At 25.7% G+C, this 20,186-nt stretch overlaps 1 protein-coding gene across 6 annotated transcripts in view; it reads left to right on the forward strand.

Annotated features, from left to right (window-relative positions):
* Nucleotides 1-3,536: 3,536 nt before the first annotated feature.
* LOC122511466 overlaps nt 3,537-20,186 on the forward strand; it is a 174,397-nt gene continuing 157,747 nt past the window's right edge. For 5 of the 6 annotated variants that reach the window (XM_043626693.1, XM_043626698.1, XM_043626696.1 and 2 more), the window contains exon 1: nt 4,917-5,511. The gene's annotated coding sequence lies outside the window, so the exon portion shown is untranslated. Of the gene's footprint in view, nt 3,825-4,916; nt 5,512-20,186 lie in introns of those variants that run through there. The other variant, XM_043626694.1, reaches the window with a different exon arrangement.

The following is a 20,186-nucleotide window of genomic DNA, read 5'->3' on the forward strand; positions in this document are numbered from 1 at the left end:
TTTTATACCCTAGTATATATTCTTAAATTAGGAATATTTTTTTCAGTGTATTACTAATGAATTTTTGACTTTTTGCTTCTAAATCAGTTATTTTTAATTGATTCAAATTTAGATAGTAAAGTATAGTAGGGAATCATAGACATCAGGGTTGGACCACCGTCTAAATTTGAATTAGTAAATTTAATTAATAAATAGCAATTTTTACTACTTTATTAGTAAAATTTATTTTTTTTTACTACACTGAAAAAAAAATATTCTTAATTTAAGAATATATTCTATAAAAAAGGAGCCCAGGATATTCCCCACTTAAATTAAGTGGAAATATTCTTACAATGAGAATATATTCTTATACATAGGATTGCAACAAATATTTAATTTTATTTTTCCTTGACTTTTCCCTGACTTCCAGACAAAATTCTCACTTTTTCCCTGACCCTAAAAAATATTCTGATTCACTCTAAAAATTATTAGAAACTCAAAAAAATGTTTTTATTACATTTATTTACAAATTTCATTAATTGTAAAATTATTCTCAAACATAAATAATTTCTTTTTTATATAAATATTTAATCATTATAATTATTCCATAGGAATTAAGATTCTTAAAAAATTTCAAATTCAAATCTTTATGAAATTCAACAATTTATAAGAATATTATTACAAAACATAAAGAAGGCGATGAATGAAATTTTTCAAAAAAAAATTTTATTATTTACAAAAATCCTAATAAAATCTTTCGCAAGAATTAATTATTTTTAAAAGTAGTAAATTTTCTCAAAAAAATTCAATTATTTGAAAAAATTATAATCAAATTCATTGCAATAATTATCAATTATTTTCGTAAATAATAAATCGATTATTCGGTACCTTCATTTTTGAATCAATTTTTATTATAAAATTCTAGAAGAATTCAATTTCTTTAAATTAAAAAATAAATAATTTATTGAATAATTGAATGTTTGTTAAAATTGAATTCTCATAAAGAATTTTATCAACAAATTTTTCAATAATTCAATTATTTTGACAAATTTTAATGAAATTTTTAAGAATAATTACATTTCTCGAGGAATTTCATTAAAATATTGTATCAAAAATTAATTAAAATCTTGCGATGCGAGTTTTAATATTTATGAAAATAGTTAAAAATTTTCTCCAAAAATGTTATTAAAATTTTTCTAAAATAATTGAATTTCGGTGAAGAATTTTATTTTATTTATAAAAATAATTGAATTCTTGAAAAGAACTTTGTTAAATTTTTTTTAAATAATTGAATTATTGAGACGAATTTAAAAAAAATCTTTTTAAATAATTGATATTTTTCGAAAAATTTCATGAAATTTTGTATATTAAATAATTGAACTCATGTGAAAATTTTATTATTTATGAAAATAATTGAATTATTGCAAAGAAATTTATTAAATATTTCATAAATTATTGAATTCCTATGAATTTTTAACAAGAATATTCAAGTTTTTAAAAATAATTGAATTTTGAAGAAGAATTTTATTAATTATAACAATAATTGAAATTCTAACGAGAATTTTTAAAATAATTGAATTTCTGCGAAGAATTTTATTATTTATAAAGATAATTGAAAGTTTGACAAGAATTTTTTTTTTTAATTTTTCAACATAATTGAATTTCTGCGAAAAATTTTATTACTTTTGAAAATAATTTAATTCTTCCAACAAATTTTATTCAAGTTTATAAAAATTAATTGAATTTCGGTGAAGAATTTTATTATTTCTAAAAATAATTGAATTTGAATTTATTGCAAAAAAAAATTTCATATTTATCGAGATAATTGAATTTTTCCGCATGAATTTTAATATAACTTTTAAGAATAATTATATATTTTTCCAGAAATAATTGAAATTCTGCAAAATTTTATTTAAATTTTTGAAAATAATTGAATTTTGAAGAAGAATTTTGCTATTTATAGAAATAATTGAAATTTTGTCGAGAAAGTTTTAAATTTTTGAATCTAATTGAATTTCTGCGAAGAATTTTATTATTTTTTAATGAAAAATTGAAAATAATTGAATTCCTCAAAAGAATTTTTTTATTTGTCATAATAATTGAATCTCTGTAAAATAGTTTATTATTTATGAAAATAATTGATTTATTTCGAAGAAATTTTTAAAAAATTTTGTAAATTATTCAATTCCTGTGAAATTTTACCAAGAATTTTATTCAAGTTTTTAAAAATAATTGAATTTTAAAGAAGAATTGTATAATATATTATATTTATAAAGATAATTGAAATTTTGACGAGAATTTAAAAAAATTTTTTGAACATAATTGAATTTTGGAAAAGAATTTTATTATTTTTAAAGATATAATTGAAATGACTATAGAATTTTTTTTTAATTTTACTAAATATAATTGAATTTCTGCGAAAAAATTTTATTACTTTTGAATAAAAATTGAATTTCTGGAATAATTTCTAATTTTTCCAAAATTCAATTTTTGTTTTTTAGTATTTTTAACTAAAATTCTTTGATCAATCTAGTATTTATATGAAAATTGTAAAAATGATTCATGAAATAATTTTTAATTCATAATTTTATGATAGTTAAGTTACCAAAACCGGATTCTCGCAATATATAATAATAAACACGTCACACCCCAAGTTTACATCAAATCCCATCTGCCGCGTCACAAAATTCAAATGAGCAATCTTTCCCGCCAAAATAAAAAATGGAATTTACTGCACGAACACTTGCGCCCTATCTTAAAATTCAAATCTACATGCATTCCAATCATCAAAGAGAGAAAGAGAGAGAGAGAGAGAGAGAGAGAGAGAGAGAGAGGAGCATCCTTTCAATATTATTGCCCACGAGGAAAAAAAATGGGAGTGGTCAACTCTGTTTAAAAAAGGGGTAGAGAGAACTACGCTTGTACAGTGGGCAGAAATAAGCCACCCCCGTTTTCAATTCTCAGTGGACGTGTAATTCTCATTCTTGTTAGGGTGACTATAGTCGCCCCCTCCCCCTTTGTATCAATACACACCGACCCCATTTTTATTGGAGAGAGGAAAAAAAAATTCACAACCATCGAAGCACGTGGATCTCATAGTAAAATCTCTCTCTCTCTCTCTCTCTTGTTTTCTTTCTCTCTCTTTCTTGTCTTCTTTCTCTCTCTTTTTTGTTTTCTTTCTCTCTCTTTCTTGTTTTCCTTCTCTCTCTTTCTTGTTTTCCTTCTCTCTCTTTCTTGTTTTTTTTCTCTCTCTTTCTTGTTTTCTTTTTCGTTCTTTAGTTTTCTGTTTCGTTCTCTAGTTTTCTGTTAGGTTCTCTAGTTTTCTGTTTCGCTCTATTTTTTCTGTTTCGCTTTTTTTTCTGTTTCGTTCTCTCTTATTTTTATTTTTCGTTCTCTCTCTCTCTTTCTTATTTTCTTTTTCGTTCTCTCTCGACGACTGTTTCGGTCTCTTGTATTTTACAAAAAGGGGGTAAAAACAACCAAGGCGGTGCTCCAACCTCGCCAATAACAGTACGAGACGGATTCATCTTCCAAATGAGAGCGAGTGAGATGATGAGAAAAGGGTGGGAGCAAGATAGAAGAGAAAGAGCCAAGTTCCTCAAAAGGGGGCGGAGCGGGGATACCCTGTTAAATCCCCCAATTGAATTGTGGTGGGGTGACCGCGGGAGGGGTGCCCCATTCAGAGTGGGGGAATAAAACCCTCCCTCTCGAAAATCCTGTAATCATCGATGGAGGGGAATATTTCCAGTCATCTCGCGCCACTCGAGCCACGCGCACTTGCTTTATTGCGCGAGTTGCCAAAACGCGTGTGCTCTCTTCAATGAAAAATCACACACACTTTTAGTGTAAATTTGCAATTGTTTTACATCAATTTTTTTCCGAAAAATTTCCGACAAGATGAGATCTCTTTAAGGAGATGAAATTGAGACAAAAAAAAGAATCAAAAGTGTTGCCTCAAGGCAACACTTTTGATTCTTTTTTTTGTCTCAATTTTATGTCCTTAAAAAACTGTGGCTACTGAATATTATTATTATTCAATTTTTTGATATTAAATACTGGTTAAAAACTTAAACAAACAATTCAGGTTCCGAACATTTCACACTTTTCTCAAAAGTATCAAATTGATACTAAACTACCAATTTGATACCAAAATGTGGATCAAATAAAAAAGTGATCTAAATTTTAGTATTTGATAAACTTTAGTATTTGACATTTTTGGGAAAAGAGTGAACCATTCGGAACCTAGATTGTTTATAATTCAGTTTTGAAGTATTCGAATTCAGTTTTTTGACCCAAAAATTTAGATCACTTTTTTTATTTGGTCCACGTTTTGGTGCCCCAAATTGATACACTAGTATCAATTTAGTTATTAGAGAAAACAAACTTTTCTCAAAAGTATCAATGTCATTAAATTCTGTTAACCTTTAGAGGACCGGGCTGGGCGCTATAGTGCCCAGCAGTTATTTTAACGAATCTTTTTATCGAATCGACTTCTTATTTACAGATTTTTTTTAATAGAAAACTAATAAACTACATTTACATTTTTAACTAGTAAAATTTATGCAAATTTACCGGCCCTCCAAAGGTTAAAAATTTAAAATACAAAATTACATTAGACTAACTTTCGTTCAGATTTCTTTCATAAAAAAACGTATTTCTTATCATGTAGCAAACTTTCTAGTAAATTGCAACAAAAATCAAAAATGTGCAACAAATAAAAAATTAACCCAAAGTTCCAAACTGTTAGGGTATCAAAATTTGATCCACCTTTGCTTAAATTTGATACTTTCAGGAAAACTGAATTAAAAAAAAGGAAAGAATTATATGTTGTCAAAGGCAGTCCGGACCCCCCACTCCTTTTACCCCCACTCGAATTTTGGTACCCTCCTCCTCTCCCCACCCACGCCCCTTAAGTGCCGCCGTCCCACTCGCGATCTCTTGGCTACCAAAGTGCCCGTGAATCGTCACCCCCTCGATCACGCGCAAGTTGCGCCGCCGGGACAATTCGGCTTTCGTCGCTCGTCCATCGAGGTGAGAGTCGTCGTTGTGCTTGTCGAAATTTCACTTCGGAAGTCGAATTGAGAATTGCTTTACCGGTACCGGATAACGCGAATCACTTCCGGTCAAGGAAGTCGGATTAATCAAAAAAAAATTATAATATATGTACGTGTGTGATTTTTCAAAAAAAGAAAAATATTTTCAGGCTGTGAGTTTTTAAGATCTCAGTTTCCGGTTTTGTGGAAAACTTGATGGACCCCCAAAACCCCCTCAATTGGAAAAGTGTTAATTTTTCGAACCTATTTTGTGCTCTTAAAAGAAAAGAGGTGAAATTTTTATTGGTGAAACAGCAGTTTTTTTTAAAAAAGAAAAAAAGTTGAATAATTCAAGTTTTGATCAAGATTGATTGAATTGAAATAACAAGAGAGATTTAGCGTGAAAAGGTGGTGAAGTAAAAAAAAAAGTGAATTTTTCAAAGGAAGAAACTATGGTGCAGTGCTACTACCACGTGGAAGAAACCGGGATTCCCGCGAGGTACGTGATTATTCCCGTGTGGTTGATAGTAGTTTAATTTCTTTTTGAAACTTTTTTTTTGAATTAATTTTACCTTGAGTTGGTGCGAAAAAGATGTGTCGCGCGCTTTACGATTTAAAAGTTTACTTTCTGAGAAATGACAAGTTTCCTTAAAGCAAGCATACAAGATTTCTGATTTCATCAACATTGATGTATACTTTCATCGCGAGAGTTGGCTCAGTTTCGAGGAATTATTGGATATACGCGCAGAGTCCTTAGAAACGATATTTTTTTTTTGAGAATAGTGATTGCCCTGATTAATTTATAACTTCATTGAAGACATGAGGGAGATAAAAAGTTCTCTTCACTTTTTTTTCTTTCAACTTTGTTGTACCCAGTGGAAAACTTTGCCCTTACACTGGAAAAAGTTTTTATTTGGTTCAAATAACCGATTAGTTTTCTATTATCAAATAAAAGTTTTCTTGAATCAAATAAATATTTTAGGAGTCTAAATATTTACTTGAATCAAATAAATGTTTACTTGAATCAAATAAATTTTTTACTTGAATCAAATAAATTTTTTACTTGAATCAAATGAATATTTCGGAAGTCCAAATATTTACTTGAATCAAATAAATGTTTACTTGAATCAAATGAATATTTCGGAAGTCTAAATATTTACTTGAGTCAAATAAATATCTACCTGAGTCAAATATATGTTTATTCGAATCAAATGAATATTTTGGAAGACTAAAATATTTACTTGAATCAAATAAATATTTCCAAAGTTTAAATATTTACTTTAATCAAATAAATATTTCCAAAATTTAAATATTTACTTTAATCAAATAAATATCTACTTGAATCAAATAAATATTTCGGAAGTCTAAATATTTACTTGAATCAAGTAAATAATTCGGAAGTCTTAATATTTACTTGAGTCAAATAATTATTTCCCAAGTTTAAATATTTACTTTAATTAAATAAATATCTACTTGAGTCAAATAAATATTTACTGGAATCAAATAAATATTTCGGAAGGCCAAATATTTACTTGAATCAAATAAATATTTCGGAAGTCTAAATATTTAATTGAATCAAATAATTACTTCGAAAGTCTTAATATTTACTTGAGTCAAATAAATATTCACTTGAATCAAACAAAAATTTCCAAAGTCTAAATATTTACTTGAGTCAAATAAATTTCACTTGAATCAAAAATTTCAGTTTTTGAAGAAAATACGCAATTGAATTGAGTAAAAAATTATTTGATTCAAGTAAATATTTATTTGATAGAAGACAATCGGTTATTTGAATCAAATAACCTTTTTTCTTAGTGTAACCGAAAAGGAAATGAAACTAGACAATAACTCGATTAAATTTTTCTTTTATAATAATAAAAATTAGAGGCAGAAATGGTTGAGAACGATTGTCCAAAGAACTTTTAAATTAGAAGCATTTTTGACTGAATTTCAAACCTTAGATTATGATTTCAAGTCCTAAATTTGACTAAATCTGGTTCTAAACTAGTTTCTGACTAGTTTTCATCTAGTTTTTTTTTTATCATTTTGATTTTGAGACGTATAAAAGTTTTCTAGACTTTGCTTTTTTCGCGCCAAATTGATCCCAAACTGATTAACGAATTATAGCAAAATTTACATTAAATTATAATTAAATCCAAATATTTGTATCAACTATTTGCTACTTTATACACATTTTGAACGGTGACACAAAGTTTTTAAATAAAAAAGAGAGGTTCGACTGTATTTTCAAAAAAAGAGCAAACAGGGAAAATTTCTGCGTGGAATTCAATAAATTAAAAAATATTTTCAAAATGCTTGAATGCTTGCTTAGATTTCTAAAAACTGACTCTTGAGCTCAAGAAAAAAAACACGACTTCGATACGAATTTGATTTAAAAACCATAAAAAAATTTTTTTTCGTTCGAATAAAAAGATGTTTTCTAGAAAAGTGGATTCTACACTGATACTATTAATTCAAAAAATATTTTTTAAGAGAATTCCGTATATAATTATAAATATTCATATTAAATTTTTTTTTTATTAATACGGAAATTTATAATGAATTTGGAAAAAATATATATAATATAAAATATACTGTGCTCCAAAATCTTGACTATTTATTCATGCGCAATGATGTCATAAAATGGTTAACACGTGGTAAAGTAGTAAAAGTTTCCGTCATCCGAGAACTAGACTTGAGAAAAAAATTAAAGTAAATTCTTTCAACAAGAAAAAAATTTCTCGAAATAGAAAACATGTCAATGTCTGACTGAAAGATTTTTTCTTTTTAATGGTTATATCTAATTTCAAAAACACAAAATTCTTGAAAATCGCTCTTGAAATCGTAAATTAGGAAAAAAATATAATGTAACATTTCTCAAGTGTTGTTTAGTCAATAGTATTATATTTAAATTACGTATTTGGAAAATATATATTTTACATATTCGAAAAATTTCCGAACTATTCAAATGATCGAAATATTTTCAAATATTTTTTAATTGCGGTTTAAAAATAGAAAAAATGTAAATAAAAAGGTAAATTTCAAAAATAATTTTGAAACTTTCGAAAATAATTTTTAAAGCGTCGTGCAAAAGTTTATTTCATTATTAATCGATTACTAGAATATTATCAATTAAATATTGAGTCAAATAATTTTTATTTGAAGTTTATTTTGAAAAGTAATTTGAAGTTGAGTATACAGCGTTTGGCTGTTAAAATTTGATTTCATTTTTAGTTATACTCAAAAAAAAAATTTTTAAACTTGTTGAGAATTTATTTCCACCACAGTCGAACCTGTCGAAATGAAACTCTATTAAAAAAGTTTTTTTCTAATTCAAAAATGTCCGCAAGAAGAATTATTTTCCAGTTTCAGAATATTGTAAAAATATTACAAATTATAAAACAATTTTTTAAAGGATTTGTTTACTCGAATAAAATTTTAAAAATCGAGTTGCATTCCGACAAGTTTCACTGTAGGGCTTTCTAGAAAATTTTTCCATTTTCCCCGAAAAAATAAAAAATCCTCTTCGAAATGAGTCAAACCTTGACAAAGGCGATAAATTATCCAACTCTTGATTTTAAAATTAAGTAATTTATTATTAATGTTTTTTTAAATAATTCGATAAATTAAAAGACAGTAACGAATATATTAGATACATATATTTCAACGCAAGAAAATGTAAATACGTTCCATAACGTTTCATTTATTACCATTGAGAATAGTAAAGGAAAAGTCATAAAAAAATCACATAAAGAAAAATAAGCATCTATATAATTTTACGAGATTCTGACATAAATATAGAAAACGTATGAATTTTTTTTTCCTTTTTTTTTGGTTCGAGAAGAGAAGTGATTTCGTGTTTCCTTAAAAAGTATAAAAATTTCTTAAGAGCTCTTCTGCCAACATATATAGCTACTTGGTCTTTAATTGTTTTTCTCCATATAGTATAATAAGAAGACTTTTGTGTTAGAGCTAGACGGGCCATAAAACGAGGATTTCTTCTTTTCGTCTTATTCTAAAAGTTTGAAAGCAAGAGAGAAAGAGAGAAAATGCGCTCTCGTGAGAGAGAGAGAAAGAGAGAGAGATCCATACGAGTTATAAAACCGAGTCACGCTTTATATGCGTTCCTCGGATTCTCTTGACTTCGTAGAAAAGGTTTATGGCCGTGGCGATCAAAACTATATACGCAATATTCGATTCATTTAATTAATCCGCAAAAGAATCAAAATTCAAGAAAGTCAATGCCTCAATTTTACGATTTTTGTACACAACACGCTATTCATATGTACATGTTTCTCATCTGCAAGTATATGACACACTTTTTTTGTTCTTTAAACAGTTTCTTTAAAAATCTTTTTCTCTTTTCATTTTTTTTTTTTTTTTATTTTTTGGGGAAAAATATTTAGTTTTAACTGTTAAAATTTTTGTTGAATCCACCAAATTCACTGCTTATAAAGTTCTTTAGTTTGTTTAACTTTTGAATTTTTTCTTTAACCTTTCCAACCAAAGTTTTCAATTGAATATTTTTATTTATTTTTTTTATGTATTATAAATAAAAAAAAAAGAAAGTTAAATAAATTTGTCTCAGAGTCAAGTAGATTATTTATTTGTTTTAAATCAAAAATTTATTCGACAAAAATAAAACGTTCATTTGAAGAAAATAACATTTGCCAAATATTTGGTTTAAATAAAATTAATGAAATTAATGAAATTAATGAAATTAATAAAATTTATGTAAAACAAAAAAAAAGTCTGGTTCTGTCTGGTAATGAAATGTATTTGTATAAATAGAATGAAAAAACTATAATGAAATGAATCTGGAATTTTTATTCGAAACAACAAAATTGTCTCATTATAATCAAGAAAATAGATTAAATCGAGAAATTTTTTTTCAAGTTTTAATTAACCTTTTTCTGAGAGGAGCAAAAATTTCTTCCAAAATAACTCGATATTTTCTTCCATTCAAGAAAAGAGAAACAAGTCTCAGAAGAGACGAATATATCCCTTAACTCGAGTTTCTCACGAAAAATGACAACATCTGGAAAACATGTGAGAATATTGAAAAAAAATTACTTTACAACTATTCTCACTCGATGATTTTCAAAATGCTATGGTTTACAATAATTAGTAATTAGTAATTATTAATTATTAATTAACATTCTTGGGAAGAATTCAATTATTTTTTTTTAAATAGTAAAATCTTTGCAAAAATTAAATTATTTTCAATAGAATTTTAAGAAAGAATTCAATTATTTTCTAAAATTTTAATAAATCCTTCCAAATAATTCAATTATTTTTTTTAATAGTAAAATTCAATTATTTTTAATAAAATTTTACGAAAGAATTCAATTATTTTCTGAAATTTTAATAAATGCTTCCAAACAATTCAATTATTTTTAAATAGTAAAATATTTGCAAAAATTAAATTATTTTCAATAAAATTTTACGAAAGAATTTAATTATTTTCTGAAATTTTAATAAATGCTTCCAAACAGTTCAATTATTTTTAAATAGTAAAATATTTGCAAAAATTAAATTATTTTCAATAAAATTTCACGAAAGAATTCAATTATTTTTATGAATAGTAAAATTCTTTACAAAAATTCAACTCTTTTTCAATTTTAATAAAATTTCATGAAAGAATTCAATATTTTGTAATTTTTAATATTTTGAGAAAAAAGTCAATTATTTTCTAAAATTTTAATAAATCCTTCAAAACAATTCAATATTTGTTTATTTGTAATAACATTTTTTTGAAAGAATCGAATTATTTTTAAATTTTTAATATATCCTGCGAAATAATTCAATTATTTTTAAAAGTAGTAAAATTCATGACAAGAATTAAATTATTTTTTTTTAAAGAATAAAATTCTTCTCAGGAAATCAGTTATTTTCAATAAAATTTTAATAAACTTGAAAAATCAAATATTTAATTATAATTATCAGGACACACGATTGATTTAAAAATCGAAAAAAAATTCGTTCAATTCAATTATTTTCAAAATTTTTAGTTAAAATATTCAAAAAAGTACTTTATTTAAAAAAAAAGACTTAAAGAAATTCTTCAAAAGAATGTAATTATTTACAAAAATTATAAAATAAAATTTTTTTAAAGAGTTTAATTTTCTATTAATAATTCGAATAAAATTTTAATAGTAAAATTATTAATTACAATTATTAACAAAATCGATTATATTCAATAAATTAAAGAAATTTTTTGGAAGACTTCAATTATTGTCAAAAACCTTTAATAGTATCTATTCTTTGACAAAATTTAATTATTTTCTATCATTTTAAAAAAATTCCTTGAATAAATTAAATTATATCAGAAAATTGTAATAAACTTTTTAGAAAAATTTTATTATTTTCTAAAAATTATAATAAAAATCAATAATTAAATGTTTAATTAATTTAATTTCAATTATTAAGAAACACGATTATTTGAAAAACTTGAAAGAAATTGTTCATAAAATTCAATTACTTTCAAAATTTTCAATTAAAATTATTAAAGAAACTTCATTATTAAAAAAAAATTCAAAGAAATTCTTCAAGAGAATTTAATTAAGATTTTCAAAAATTTCCATAAAATTCTTCGCAAAAATTCAATTCTTTTCATAGATAACAAAACTCATCGTAGAATTTCAATTATTTTTAATAAAATTGTAATCGAATTCCTCGAAATTCCGAAATTCTTAAAAATTGTGTTAAAATTTGTTAAAAGATTTCAATTATTTAAAAAAATTTATTGATAAAATTCTTTGAGATTTCGATTTGAAGAAACAAACAATTATTAAATAATTTTTTTTTTTATCTAATTGAATTCTCGTAGAGTTTTCCAATAAAAATTGATTTTCATTTCATAAAAATGAATTTCAGTTCAAATTTGAGATAATAAGTGAATATTAGAAGCTAATGCTTCTATTATTAAATATTATTCTATTATTTAATTAAATATTAAATATTTATTATTTAGAGCCTGAATTTTTAAAAAATAGTTGAATTTTGAAAAGGTTTCAAAGAAAATTATTTGAAAATCTGAATTTTTATACTTTTATATCTAAGAACATAGATTATAATTAAATAATAATTGTCAGAACAATGCTAGGGTACCTAAAATGGAAGGTGATTTAATTTAATTATTTAATTTACAATATTTACAATAATTAATAATTACTGATTTATTGTAATTAAATAAGTAAATAATAATTATCAATAAATATTTTAATTATTAACTTAATTATTCCCTTTACAATAGTTACAATAATTAATAACTACTGTAATTGTAATGTACTGTAACTGTAATTGTAATTAAATAACTAAATAATAAGAACCAATAAATAGATTAATCATTAATTTAATTTAACTAAAAACTCGTGTATAATTTTACAAAAAAAAAAAAAAAAAATGTCGCAAGTAGGTAATAAATTAAATAAGACAAAAATTACTAGCGAGAATATAGAATATATATTTCAGGCACTTATACGAAAGCGAAACAGAGAGAGAGAGAAAAATAGAGAATTATTAAGAGAAGTAGAGAAACAACAGGGTAGTAAAACTAAAATGGCCGTGGGACTCAAAAAGGGGGTTGGCAGGCGGGGGGAGAGAGGGAAGAAAATCTTGAAACAATTGGAGGCGCGGAGGCGGCTGCATTTCATGTAGCTTGGCATCGGCTCTCTTTAAAGACTCTCTTGTTTTTGTGTTAGCTCTTCGAAAATTATGATTGTTTGTCAGCGAGATTTACTGCTGGTTCCCTAAAGGCAATATAAGGTGGCCCCGCGAATGGAGGAACCCCTTTATATTCTGCGTGCCAAAAAAGGGGGGAGGGAGACGAAAAAAAAAAAAAAAAAAAAATTGAAGACTTGGTGGTTTACCAAAGATTATAAAGAATTGTGAATTTACAACTTTCGCGGTGCTACCATTCTCTCTCACTCACTCTTCACTATAATCTAATAAACGACCGTGGCAATGTTTGCCTTTACAAATCTCCCGGTAATGTCGTTTAAACGCGAGAGAAGAAGTCGCTCGACATCCGGATGTTCGTTTTTATAGGCCAATTCCAAGAGAGTTCTCTCTCTCTCTCTCTGATGTCTTTTCAAATAGGGCGAGAATTAACCGTAAAAAATTGCTTCTAATTCTTCGCGAAATTGAGGTGAATAATTCACCTCAATTTCGCGAAGAATTAGACGCAATTTTTTGCGACAATACAAATTTTGTTTTGCGCACTTGTAATTCTATTTTTTGTTGTTAAAACTTTTCGTTTGCTTATTTTTCTTATTTGGATGATTCTACTTCCTTTTTTGACATCTAAAAATAAAAAAAAAATAAAATAATAATAAAATATCTAAAAATGAATTTAGATGACAAAAAAAGGAAGTAGAATCATCCAAATAAGAAAAATAAGCAAACGAAAAGTTTCAAAAAAAAAAAAAAAAATGATATACTCTTACCAAATCGACAAGTAAATTAAAGTATCAAAAAGTTAATCGTAAACTCAGCTCTCGATAATCATGTCCCTGTCACTGTGAACAACATTTTACTGCGAAGTTACGTTTTATACAGCGCACGAAAGTTTCCTTAAATGATTATTCTTCCTTTTTTAAATATTTAAAATGACGCAATATAATTTAATATACGACAAACAAAGCTACTGCTTGTATAAATAATTGAAAAGATTTCCCTACTTCTAATCTCAACTATATATCTAAATTAGATAACTAGACCGATAACATCGCGTGTCTAATTAAACCAAGGTACTTTGTCAATTACAGAACACATTATATCATGTACTTCTGTTTTTAACAACTCATTTTTTATTGCTCCGAACATTTTAAAGCATGTTTAATTCGACTGACGACGAACTTTCTAATATTATTAAAGTGCAATTTTTCTTTATTGGCGCATTGTAGACACGAGAGATGGAAAATTGAATTTTTCAGCAGTTAAAGTATAACATTTTTCGGTGATATTATTGAAATACTGAAAATAGAAAAATGCGAGAGGTAGAAAAGTACAAAAATGCAAAAATGCAAAAATACAAAAGTGCAAAAATACAAAAGTGCAAAAGTACAAAAATGGAAAAATACAAAAATGTACAAAAATAAAATGGCAGAAAAATTTGAAAAGTACAAAATTGGAAAAGTGCAAAAGTACAAAAATAGAAAAATACAAAAATATACAAAAATAAAAAGTCAGAAAAATTAAAAAGTGCAAAAGTGGAAAAATACAAAAATATAGAAAAATGAAGAGGCAGAAAAATACAAAAGTACAAAAATGCAAAAGTATAAAAGACTTTTCAAAAAAATTCAATTATTTTTAAAAAAAATTGATAAAATTCATTCAAAATTAAATTATTTAATAATAAAAATAAATAATAAAATTTCTACAGGAATTCAATTAATTTAGAATAGCATTTTAAAAAATTTTATACAATTCTTCACAATAATATAATTATTCAAATACTTTCACTAATAATAATCATTTTTCATAAAAATTCAATTTTTAAAAAAAAATTTTTGATAAAATTCTAAGCAAAAATTCAATTATTTTCATAAATAATAAAAATCATCGAAGAATTTCAATTATTTTTAATACTATTTTAAATTAATTAATAAAAAATAAATTCTTAACAACTATTCACCTATTTTCATAAACAATAAAATTCATCGCAGGATTTCAATTATTTTTAATACAATTTTACAGGAATTGCTCAAAAAATGTAATTATTCTTAAAAATTTAATTTCTATTCCTCAAAAAAATCATTTATTTAAAAAAATGTGTTTTTAAAATTCTTTAAAAGAATTCAATTATTTACAAAAATATAAAAAATTTTCACAGGAATTTAATTATTTTCAAATATTTGAATAAAATTGTTAGAAAATAATCAATTATTTTAAATACCTACAATTGTAATTAAATTTTTTTGAAATAATTCAATTATTTTTTTATGGTTTTTAATAAAATTTTTCCGAAGAATTCAATTCTTTACATAAATAATTCTTCAAAAGAATTCTATTATTAAAGATAAATAACAAAATTATTCTCAAAAAATCAATTATTTTGAGGTAATTTAATTATTTTTAAAAACTCTTTGCAATTTTTATGATTTTCAATAACTACTTAATATTTTCATAAAATTTCCAAACAGAATTCAATTATTTAAAAAATTTTTTGTAATAATCTTTGTAAAAATGCAATTCTTTTCAAAAATAATAAAAATTTCTCAGAAATTCAATTATTTAAATTACAATTTCCATAAAATTAGTCGAAAAAAATCAATTATTTAAAAATTTTTATAAAATTCTTCCCAAGAATTAAATTATTTTTACAAATATTCAAATTCTTTCATGAATAATAAAATTTGTTGCAGGAATTCAATTTATTAGCAGGATAAGAAAGAAGTAAATATTTTTCTATGAAAATTAGGAAAAAGTCAGGAAAATAAAATTTAGAATGGAATTTTTGACAGTTTTGTTGAAGTTTCTAAAACGAGTTTTTTGGTCGTCAAATTTAATTTTTCAATAGCTACTTTTTTACCATTTTTTTTTTTAGTTTAGAAGCAACTTTTTGCTACTTTTTTAAAATTAATTATCGAGTTCGAAGTCTGTATAATAAAAAAATAAAATAATACAAAAAATAAAAGTATAATAGAAAAATAAAAAAATACCAAAGTAAAGAAAGCAAAAAAATAGAAAAATACAAAAACACAAAAGTACGAAAACATAAAAATTAAAAAACAAGAATAAAGAAAGACAAAAAGAATAATTTACAAAATTCGTTAAAGCGCATTTTTCTTTGCAACACCTGCAAATTCCTTCATTCTAAACGCGCGGCAATAACTGTTATATAAATATTGTATAACTCGGTGACACTACTCAAAATATTTACAAAACAATCGATAATAATGATGTTGTAAAATTTTTGTATTTATAAATATTTACACATTCATCAGTCAATGACAGCAACTTTATCGAATTGTTATAAATATTTTTCGTTTTCAAAAACTTCGAACGTAGGGGGATAACAATTTTGAAAAATCCCAAAATGATTATTAATTATTATATTGACTCTTGCAAATTTTTATTCCTCTGTAAATCGAAAATATAAATGTTTTCAGTGCTCTAAAAATATAGTAAATAGAACGATTCACAAGTTTTCAACGTTCAAATGAACGAAATACTTTTTATTAAAAATATTTTCATAAATTACTTATTGCAATAAAAATTAAAAACATAAATTTTATATTCAGAATCTTTATAATTAATTTTATTCATAGTGACACAAAAAATATTATAATAAAAATTTAATTTGAAGAAGAAGAAAATAAATTTCGTTCATTTGAACGTTTAGAACTTTAGGATCATTAAATAAAGAAATTAAAATTTAGAAATACTGATATAGAAATAAAAAAATAGAAAAATATAAAAAAGAAAGTAAAAGTTAAAATTGATCAAAGAGTCACCGTGGCTGCGTGGTATTTTATCTGCTCAGCGCGCTCCTAACGATTTTTAGGGTTCGATCCCAGCTACCGAAAATATTTATTAAATTTTTATCAGCAAAGTTACTCTAGTGACCTAGTGGGGGCAAAAAAACCAATTCTTCTAATTTTGCTAAGAAACGAAGAAAACATCTGATTGTTTACTGTATTTCAATTACAATATTAAAGCGCGCATTTGAAACTCGTTCATTGCGCGCATTGCTGCATTATCTTCGTGGGCTCATCTCGTGTATGAGTCTCGAGAAGATAAAAGAGGTCGAATGTTTTTCTCTCTCGCTCTCTCACTCGAGACACGGTATTAACAACGTAACGCGTTTATAAACACGAAAGAAGATATGCCACATGTGTCTCTCGTTTGTCACTTGACGTCTCGTCTCATCGTTTTTCCGCGTGTGCGTCGATCAAGTCAACCCGCAAGCGGTATAAGTTTCGTTTATAAAAGAGTTTTAACGCAATTCTCACCCCTCGAAAATGTAAAGGCAAATTTCGCAGAATGGAGGAAAAACGAGCCGCGTCTGACATCTTTCAAAAAATTTTGCCACTTAAAAACCAAAAAAAAAATTGAAGACAGCGACAATATTTCATGGCAGTGAAAAATGGCCGTTTTCAAATGAAATTCGTAATACGTAAAAATGGAACTGGTAAAACTGGTAAAGGTAAAAAGAAAAAGGGTGAAAAGAAATAGAAAAAAGGATTGGAAAAAAGTAATGGAAAGAAGAGAGAAATAGAAAAAAGAGAAAAAGAGAGAAAGAGTTAAGAGAAAGAAATTAAAAAATAACAGAAGAAGAAAGGCCGAGGGCGCGTTTCAAAACGAAGGAAGATGAAAATCATGTATGGTTCGTCATAAGAGGAATTCCTTTCGTCTATTCCTACCCCCCCCCCTCTCTCTCTCTCTCCCCTTTATGGGTCCCTCGACCCAAAAGACCCAATGCTTTTTTACTGGTTTATGGGATTTTTTTCACGCGGTCCCTCCGCAGTCGTTCATCAGGAGAAAGAGAATGACTGATTCCTTCTCTCTTCTATTTTGCCCCCCCCCGCCCTCCACCCCTCTCTGAAAACCATTTCACGAAAACTTCTCACTTGCTCACACGCATCGCGAAAGGAACAATAAAAAAGAGCAAATGCCAGCCGCCATAAAAACAACTGAAAGTATTAAAAACTTTAGGCCTTTTACTGCTTGCCCCGAAGTGGTACAGACGTGCACGAAAGATACTTTTAACTTCTCAAACAAGGGTCAACCCATCAACGAATTCCTAAACTACCCCCCCGAAAAATATTATTCCCTAAAAATTGACTTCTTCTTTTTGTCCTCTCTCTCTCTCACTCTTTCTCTTTTTTAAAGTAATAAATTGAAAAGGAATTTTAAACGATCTTGTGATTGTTTTTTGACTTCAGTAAATTTAAGTTCCGATTTTACGGAGAAAAAATTCTATGGGTTTCAGGGATCAGAGGGATTTTTTCATGTAATATTATATAGACGTAAAAAAGAGGATTCAGTTTTAAAAAAGGGGATTAAAATAGTATTAAAAATCATTGAATTAAAAAAAATTTGTGAAAATAATTGAATCGTTTTAAAGAATTTAATTAAAATGCCTCAAAATAATTGAATTCACGGGGCTGAATTAAATAAAAATTATTCTACTATAACGCATAAAAATTTTTTCTTTTCCATTCAGTTACAGCTTTTTTATATGAAACTTATTTTTTTTTTTTTGTTAAACTTTTTTCTGCAAAATGCGAGGCAAAATGTAAGCTACTTACAACACTATTTAAAAATATATCTTATATCGAAATCAGAACTGAAGAGATAAGACGAAATATGAACCAGTTCTAGTAGAAAAAAGATGCTGTAGACAAAAAAGTCGATCATTTTAATTTTTTTCGTTTTACTTTCTGTATTTTTTTTTTTTTGAAATACAGGATATATACGAAACTGCATGAAATGTTACTCGAGGCTTTTCGTGTATTTTATTTATAATAACTATCGGAGGATCTGACCGATAGGTATTTTATACTCATCTCCCCTGGCGGGGTGTTCGGTTCAATTTAAACCAGTGACTTTGCTTTTCTGTCGTCTCTCTCTCTCTCTTTCTCTTGCATATAGAAACACACACTCGTTTAATATTTTTTACCATTCTCTCTCTCTCAACTTCTTTTTTGTTTTCCGTCTCTTTATATACATGCAAGTATATATATGTATTTACGCACACCCACCCAATTTGAAAATGAAAATAAGATGAGTTTTGAGACACCGAATCCTATTCGTTAGCCATAACGATAACGACCAGTTATTAACTCGCGATAATTATCGATTTTAATTATCGACGTGAATCGCCATTATACCTGGTCGTTCTCGTAGCTTCTTCGCTTATTTTCTTTCTTTCTTTCTCTCTCTCTCACTCACTCTCTTCTTTTCATTGCACACGCAGAAAAAAGTTTTCGTTTCACGTTCCTCGAACGCGACGACGACGCTCGCTTAAATGCATATATGTATATGTATATATAGTGGTCCGTTTTAACGATCCGGCGCGCGGCGTCGAAATGCAATTTCCAGGATGCATAAACATTTCTAAAGAACTTCCAACTCCTTTATAATTGCTAACTGCTCCGACACTTGTATAGCAGATTTTACTCGCAAGCTTATTTGCAAAATTCTGTCTTTCTGCTTTTCAGGGTTGCCATACGCTTTTGCTCATTGCAAATTCCCTGACTTTTCCAGGTTTTCCAGGTTAAAAAACTGAATTTTTACAGATTTTTAAAACTACATTTATATTTAACAAAATTTTTAATTCAAACCTTTTTGAAATTAAAAATCTTATAAAAAATAATGTTATAAAACATGACCGACTGATAAAATCATTTTATATTATAAGAATATACTGTGACTTATTCAAAATTACTTTCATCATTTTAATTCACTTATTGTTTTCCAAAATTCGTAACTAAAATTCTTCTTTAAATTAATTATTATTAATTATTATTAATAATTTTTAAAACATTTCTTTCAACATTTTCAAATCCTTTTTTTTAAAATTCAATTTTACGAAATTTCATGGATTATTCGGAAATTCTTCAATCAAATATATTAGAAAATAAAAACTTCAAATTACTTAAAAAAAATTCAATTGAACTTTTTCAAAAAAATTAAATCCACACAACTTTCAGTTCAAAAGTATGAAAAATTCAAACATTCAAACATCAAAATTCAATTATCTACAATTTTAACTAAAATTCATATTTGAATCAATTATGATTAGAAAATTCTACAATTCAATTATTTAAATATAAAAATAAGTAATTTATTGAATAATTGAATGTTTCTTAAAATTCAATTCCCATAAAGAATTGTTATCAACAAAATTTTCAAATAATTGAATTCTATCAACGAATTTTAATAAAATTTTTATAAGAATAATTACATTTTTCGAGAAATTCGATTAAAATAATTGAATTTTGTCTAATAAGATAATTGAAATTTTGACGATAATTTTTAAAAATTTATGAACATAATTGAATCCGTAAGAAGAATTTTATTATTTTTGGAAATAATTGAATTTCTAAAAAGAATTTTATTATTTTTGAAAATAATTGAATTTTTGTAACGAATACTGTTATTTATGAAAATAATTGAATTTCTGCAATAATTTGTAAATTTTCCAAAATTAAATTCTCCTAAAGA

Source organism: Leptopilina heterotoma, unplaced genomic scaffold (genome assembly GCF_015476425.1).
Source record: "Leptopilina heterotoma isolate Lh14 unplaced genomic scaffold, ASM1547642v1 Lhet_83, whole genome shotgun sequence".
NCBI classification, from domain to species: Eukaryota; Metazoa; Arthropoda; class Insecta; order Hymenoptera; family Figitidae; genus Leptopilina; species Leptopilina heterotoma.